Source organism: Pipra filicauda, unplaced genomic scaffold (genome assembly GCF_003945595.2).
Source record: "Pipra filicauda isolate LSUMZ 115617 unplaced genomic scaffold, ASM394559v2 scaffold210_size2929891_pilon, whole genome shotgun sequence".
Lineage (NCBI taxonomy): Eukaryota > Metazoa > Chordata > Aves > Passeriformes > Pipridae > Pipra > Pipra filicauda.
The window spans coordinates 62,380-68,432 of NW_024104322.1; the positions used below are offsets into that span (position 1 = coordinate 62,380).

Sequence of the window (6,053 nt, forward strand, 5' to 3'; positions counted from 1 at the left end):
CCCTCCCCGCCGCGGTGCGGGGCGGGCCGGGGGCGGGCGCGGCGGAACGGGCCGGGCGCGGCGGCAGCGCCGGGGAGGCGCCCGGGCCGGGAGCGGGCACCGGCCGGGGCTGGAAACACAGCACAGCAGGTCCGAGCGAGAGGCGGCTTCCAGCGAGGGGCCCGTTTGATAAAAAGAAAACACACGGCGGGGGTGGGGGAAGAAAGGAGCTCTGCCCGTCACATGGGCAGCCTGGGCATTCCCCGAGGGCACGGCGTAGCCCGAGGGAGCGGGTGACACGGCTAAAGCAAGGACGCTACGGTTCAACTCAAGGTTGTAACATCGGATTTAAGCCCACAAACTGCCTGTTCTCACCAGGAATTCGTAAGACCTTTCAGAAACATGCTTTCCAGGCAAGGTGGGACAGAAAACCCCATTTTTGTCATATATGACCTACGTATTCCTTGAGTAAAATTCTACCAAAAATTTGGAGGAAGGAGATCGTTCATGTTGACCTTTTCTAGCACAAACAGTACTAGCTAAAGGCTTCAATAAACATCTTTTTTTTCCTACATGCATTCTTTAAAGATGAGTGAAATTGCTCACATGGAAGCATTTAGGGGAACAAAACAAAATAATAAAAAGGAAAAACGAAAAGGGCATTTTCCAACTACATTTTGTTTGCCAAGACACTAATCAAAATAGCAAGCACAGCATTATCTGACTGAATCAGAGCATTATACAACTTGGGTGGGGAATGAACTTGTCCTTGCAGCTAGAATTTTTGCGAACAGAGTCCAGAACCTCCTTTACAGCACTTGCTTCCTTAATACATATGCATTCTAACAGGTGATTTCATTTAGAATGAAACTAATTTGGATAGATGTGTTCATGCTTCTTAAAGCATACCTCCCGTTCAACCACTTCATACAGTGAGTGTGACCCCATGTGGTACAGAATATCCCTTGGGTCAGTTGCACTCAGCTAAACCGTGTCCCCTCCCAGCTCCTTGTGCACCCCAAGCCTCCTCGGTGGTGGGGTGCGGTGAGAAGCAGAAGGGGCCTTGGCTCTATGTAGGAGCTGCTCAGCAATAACAAAAACATGTCTGTATTATCAGTGTGTTCAGCACAAATCCAAAACACAGCCCCATACTAACCACTGTGAAGAATGTAAACTCTACCTCAGCCAAAACCAGCACATTGGCTTTTTGTGGTTTAGCACAAATTATGAATTTATACCCAGACTATTTTAAGCCTTACTGATACAAATACATTTCTGATTAATAGGCAAAGCTAAACATCGACACAGGTTTTGATGCAGATGGAAAAATGAAGACGTGCCCACAAAGTAGCTCACATCGAATGAAGACCAGGGATCTTGTCCTCTCAGTATGCTGGTATTGCTTCTCTTGGGAGTTAACTGCTCTCACTTGTGTCAGCCAAAAGGGGCCACATGAGCTCTAACAGAAGAGTTCTGTTAACCAGAGTAATTTTGACTGAAACAGGTTAGGAGCCCTTCAGGGGAGCTGCTACTCCCATTGGATGAGGACACAGTGACCCTACACAAAGGGTTACTTCTTCTTCCAGCAGGATAAGAAAAAAAACCCAAACCCATATTTCTGCAACTTCAGTACCGCTATTTTTTTCATGTAGAAAAGCCCTTTGAGTATCATGCCTAGGCTGGAAGGGATGTATGAGGAAGCTTGTACTGCTGCAACCAGCCTGGTATTCATTCCAGACCAGGTTGTGCTCACTTTGAAGTCAATTGCAATGTTCCATGGATTTAACCAAGGTCTAGATTTGGCTTACTTCTATGAATCCCTCTATTTATCCAGCCTGAGTGACTGGAAGCCCCACACCTTTGACACTGCATTCCTAAACAGAAAACTGGACTAGCTACGGCAGCATATGGAATATTCTTCTGAAGAGGGAATCAGTGTATAGAAACCTCATTACCTGTCATTTTCAGACAGTCAGGGAATGAGGCATTTGCTTAATCTATTTTATTTTTGAAAATTTTTCCACAGAAATGATAATGTCCTAGCCCACAGTTTTTGGGAGCTTTGGCTGGAGCAAATCCCTCTCCCTGCAAAACTTGTTATGGGCAGCATAAAGCCCACTTCTGCTCATCTTCAGCAGCATTACATCTGATACTCCCACAGAGACATTCACAGAATAGTTGCTGCCAAAAAGGGACAAGCAACACCCTCTCCTTTCCACCCTTCACTCCACTGTCTTCTATATCTTTGTAACACATTTAATCTCAAAAGTACATTAGAACAATTTACTGGTGAAGTAAATATTAAGTCACAACTGGACTGACTACTTCTCCAGAGCAGGATGTAACTGCAGGTATTTTCCTTAAGAGTTTACAAGAGGAAAAGTGTAGAAACATGCAGTATAACATATGGTGTTGCGTGTATTTGTTATATGTATATTGTATACATACCTTTTAAGACTGGTTTTCAATCAGTTCAGTTTAGGAATCCTAAACCCAGCCTGGAAGTGGAACCACTCCAGCACAGAGTTCCTAAGGTAACTGTGGCAGCCATGCTGTGCAGCTAATACAGAGAGGAAAACAAGGATGTTTTCACCAGTTAAAGTTACAAGAAGCCTACCAGCAAGTTTTAATATACTTTTAATTTTTTCAGCCTTTTGGGATTTAATATTTAAACTGGTATTTAACACGACAGAACAGCCAAACCTCACGTGCCGTGCAATTGAACAGAGGCTTATTTTTACTCATATTAAAAACTGTCACTCTGTATTAGGATTTCAAATCAAATGCATGCAGACAGTGATGCCACAATCAGGATAAGACAGCAGAGATGAGGCCTAGAACCCTTGGTGTTGGGATAGGTGAGAGCTGGCATGTCATCTCAAGCACAAGCATAGTCATACTGACATTGTGCTGATATTGACTCAGTACCAATTCAAACAGAGAAGCCTTTGTGGGAGAACCCACAAAAATCACAGCAGCATTTCCTGCAAGCACTGCATTTTCCTAGTCCCCCTTCCAAACTTTAGTTCCAACCTTGTACATTTCCAAGTGGATTTGTGCCATAACAGGACACAAACCAGAACCAAGTGATGGAAAATAGTACAATAACCACCATCAACACTCCCGATTTCACAGGCACTGTCTTCCTTTTTTCCGTATTTATTTTGCAGAATTTCATTTCCATTGCTACAATATTCCGCTGGTAAAAACTCAAAAAAAAAATCCAAAACCACAACAAAAAACGATCTGAGTGTTTACGCACTAAAAGCAAGAAGAAAATACAAAAGAAAAAATAATATAAAATTTGCAAGTATTATAACGCCGTCTTTCAGGCAGCCTAGGAATGTTGAGTACCAGCCAGACTGTGGTGTATTTTGGGGAGTTCTAGCCTGGAATCTGAATGGTCCAAATTACCCCACAGGCTTCCTGCATGAACTTGATCAGGTCCGGATGCTCTGAAGATACATATCCATACAGCCTACATTCATTTTGAGCCCTAAGGAACTGATAGGCATCATTTGTCAACTCCCTCTTATGAGAAAGGGAGTCCTCTCACAGTCATTCTAGATTGTAGTTCACTTTACAGTCCTGTTAGGGGATGAAGATTTTGGAAAGACAGTCGCCCAAATACTTCTACTCTGCTTTAGTGACAAAAGTAATTTATTTCCCTTCCTTGGTTTTTTACTACTCCTGAGCATTCTGTAGGTTTTATATTTACTGTTTTTTGCACAGTTTCTAACTCCTGCAGCTTGCAACTCTTCAATGCACATTTTCCCTGCGTCCTAACTGTTAAATCAGATCCCTGCAAGACAATATCATGTGCTTGTATTTTTCTCCCCTGCTTGTTGCTCCACAGGTTCTTTGTACCTGCTGGTGTATTAGGCTTGCTGATATTTAGATAGCAGCATTACCCTTAGTTGGTGTTACACTCCTGAGAAAATTCTACTGCTTAAAATCCATTGCTTGGAGGCAAGCTTAGCTGCACTGACTTCTGCAGTCCAGCTTCGTTTCCCTGGTGCATTGGTGTTGCAATGGGAGACTGCAATGCTTAATGTCTCTGCATTGCCACTAGTCTGGAATAAAGGTGATAGAACTTGTGATGGACTGTGCAGACTACGTTATCAAAGGGCATCTACCTTAGGCCTGTGTAGGTCTTCAGCATACAAGATTTTTGCTGAAATAATTTTCTTGCATGTATCTTGTGTTTTCCCCAAAACAATCATGCTGTTAGCTTTGATCTCTGAGTCTGTCAATCTGAGCACCTTCCATTACTACTAAAGGCATTCACATTAAGATAAGAGCAAATTTTGCTTTCCAGGGTGTGCAAGTTATGGAGTGTTGAGCATGCATTTGTATGTAAAAATTACCCTTCACATGCAGCAGAATATAGCCTTGAAATAAACATTTTCATCAAGGAGCAGCAGATGGAAGTGCTTTAGTTTCCATTTTGTATTAAAGAAACTTGTCATTAAACTCTTAACAGTATTACAATTGGACAGCTCTGTGTTTTACTGCTTGGTGGGCATAACCCAGCTTACTTTGCTGGGCTGACACTTCGCCACACACACTCAGAGAAGTCACTAGTTCAGCCCTTTAGAAGTCAGATTTTCTACCATTTGTTTAGATTTTCTGCTTTGGGTTGTATCTTGTGTAAAACTGAATTTTGAACTCCAATTAACATTTAATTCTAAGTAGTAGAGTTAGCCAACAGGAAAAGGAACTCACAGAAACAGAGTGAGCTGGCCCTGGTGCACACACTCCACCTACACCTGCAGAGTTCAAGCTCCCAGTATGGGGAAATAGATAAATATTTGCTTGCATTTTTAAGTACTTCTGAACGCAATTCACTCGGGTGACTGGGAACCCCATCTGAATGGGTTCTAGATGAGCCATTTATCCTTATGTGTCAATTGTGGCAGTTTGTAATAACATTCTGAACTGTTTGCTTCATCATTGTAAATGACTTTCCAGCCCCACAAAGTTTCTGGGTGGAGCTTTATATGACGTAAACACACATACCTACCTTTTTTTTTTTTTATCCTCCATCTCCAGGAAGTAGAGAGCAAAGCAGCTTGGGCAGTCCAACACTCAGCAGAATCAAAGAGTTTCCAAACCGGGTCAATAGCTGAGCAGATGATTTCTCTTGGGCAGAAGAAGAGCAAGGTTCTCTGATAAATTCACAGAAGCTAAAGAGATTTATCCAACCATATATTGTATTTCAACAGCATGTTTCAAAATTCGCATTTTCAGTTGAAGGATATTTGGTTTGCAGCAGAATTTCTGCAAAAATGTAAGCGAAATTTAAATAAAGACAGTTTTTCTAGCACTTCCCATACTCTATTATAGTCTGGAAAAGGCAGCAGGGTTGTTCTGAGCTGGCAGCAGGTAACTCCAGTGATTACAACATCTACAGTTTAGATGTTGTATTAGATTAGATTAATTCTGTTTACTACTGGTCTTCCATTATTTTCAATGGCAAATTATTGCACTGCTTTTCCTATAACTTAAGCAGGGCCCATTTCTTTGGTATTTTCCATACTGCAAATGCAGATAAAAGTATTAAAGAACGACTTTCATTATGACTTGTATGTAAACTGAGAAAATGTGAGCTGTTACAAGTACATATATCTACAATATCAGAGATTTCACAATCCTTGTGTTTACAGACACCTTCTCTCCCTATTTCTAGAGGTTTAGAAGAAAAAGACTATCCCAAAAACACGAACAAATTATTAACAATAGTACCAATGTTTTGTGTAGTCACACAAGTGACATTTTGTCCTCTTACCTGACCCCGATTTCCATGTCTCAGGTTGAGAGAAGTCATCACTGTAGGGTTAACCAAAAGGTGTTATTAAATGATGATTTAATGATGACTAAACAATAATGAAAAGGTAGTCAAACACTCTGCTAGTTACTACACTTCTAATAATTAAGCTAGCTTTGTATACAGTATGCTTTAGATCTAACACGTCACTTACCTTGTTGTAGATATCAGATGCCAGGTAAGGGATCGCTTGACCTCAAGGAGCAACCTTGAAAAGCATTCCTGCTCATGGGGAGATCACCACTGT

The 6,053-nt window shown here is 41.7% G+C and overlaps 1 long non-coding RNA gene across 1 annotated transcript; it reads right to left on the minus strand.

The window, feature by feature from the left end:
* Positions 1–2,504: 2,504 nt before the first annotated feature.
* On the minus strand, positions 2,505–5,806 carry LOC120323199. Its single transcript, XR_005563440.1, has 3 exons — positions 5,768–5,806; positions 5,003–5,121; positions 2,505–2,539 (listed from the first exon to the last, which is right to left on the minus strand). It is a non-coding gene; the product is annotated as an uncharacterized LOC120323199 (long non-coding RNA).
* Between the last annotated feature and the right edge of the window lie 247 nt (positions 5,807–6,053).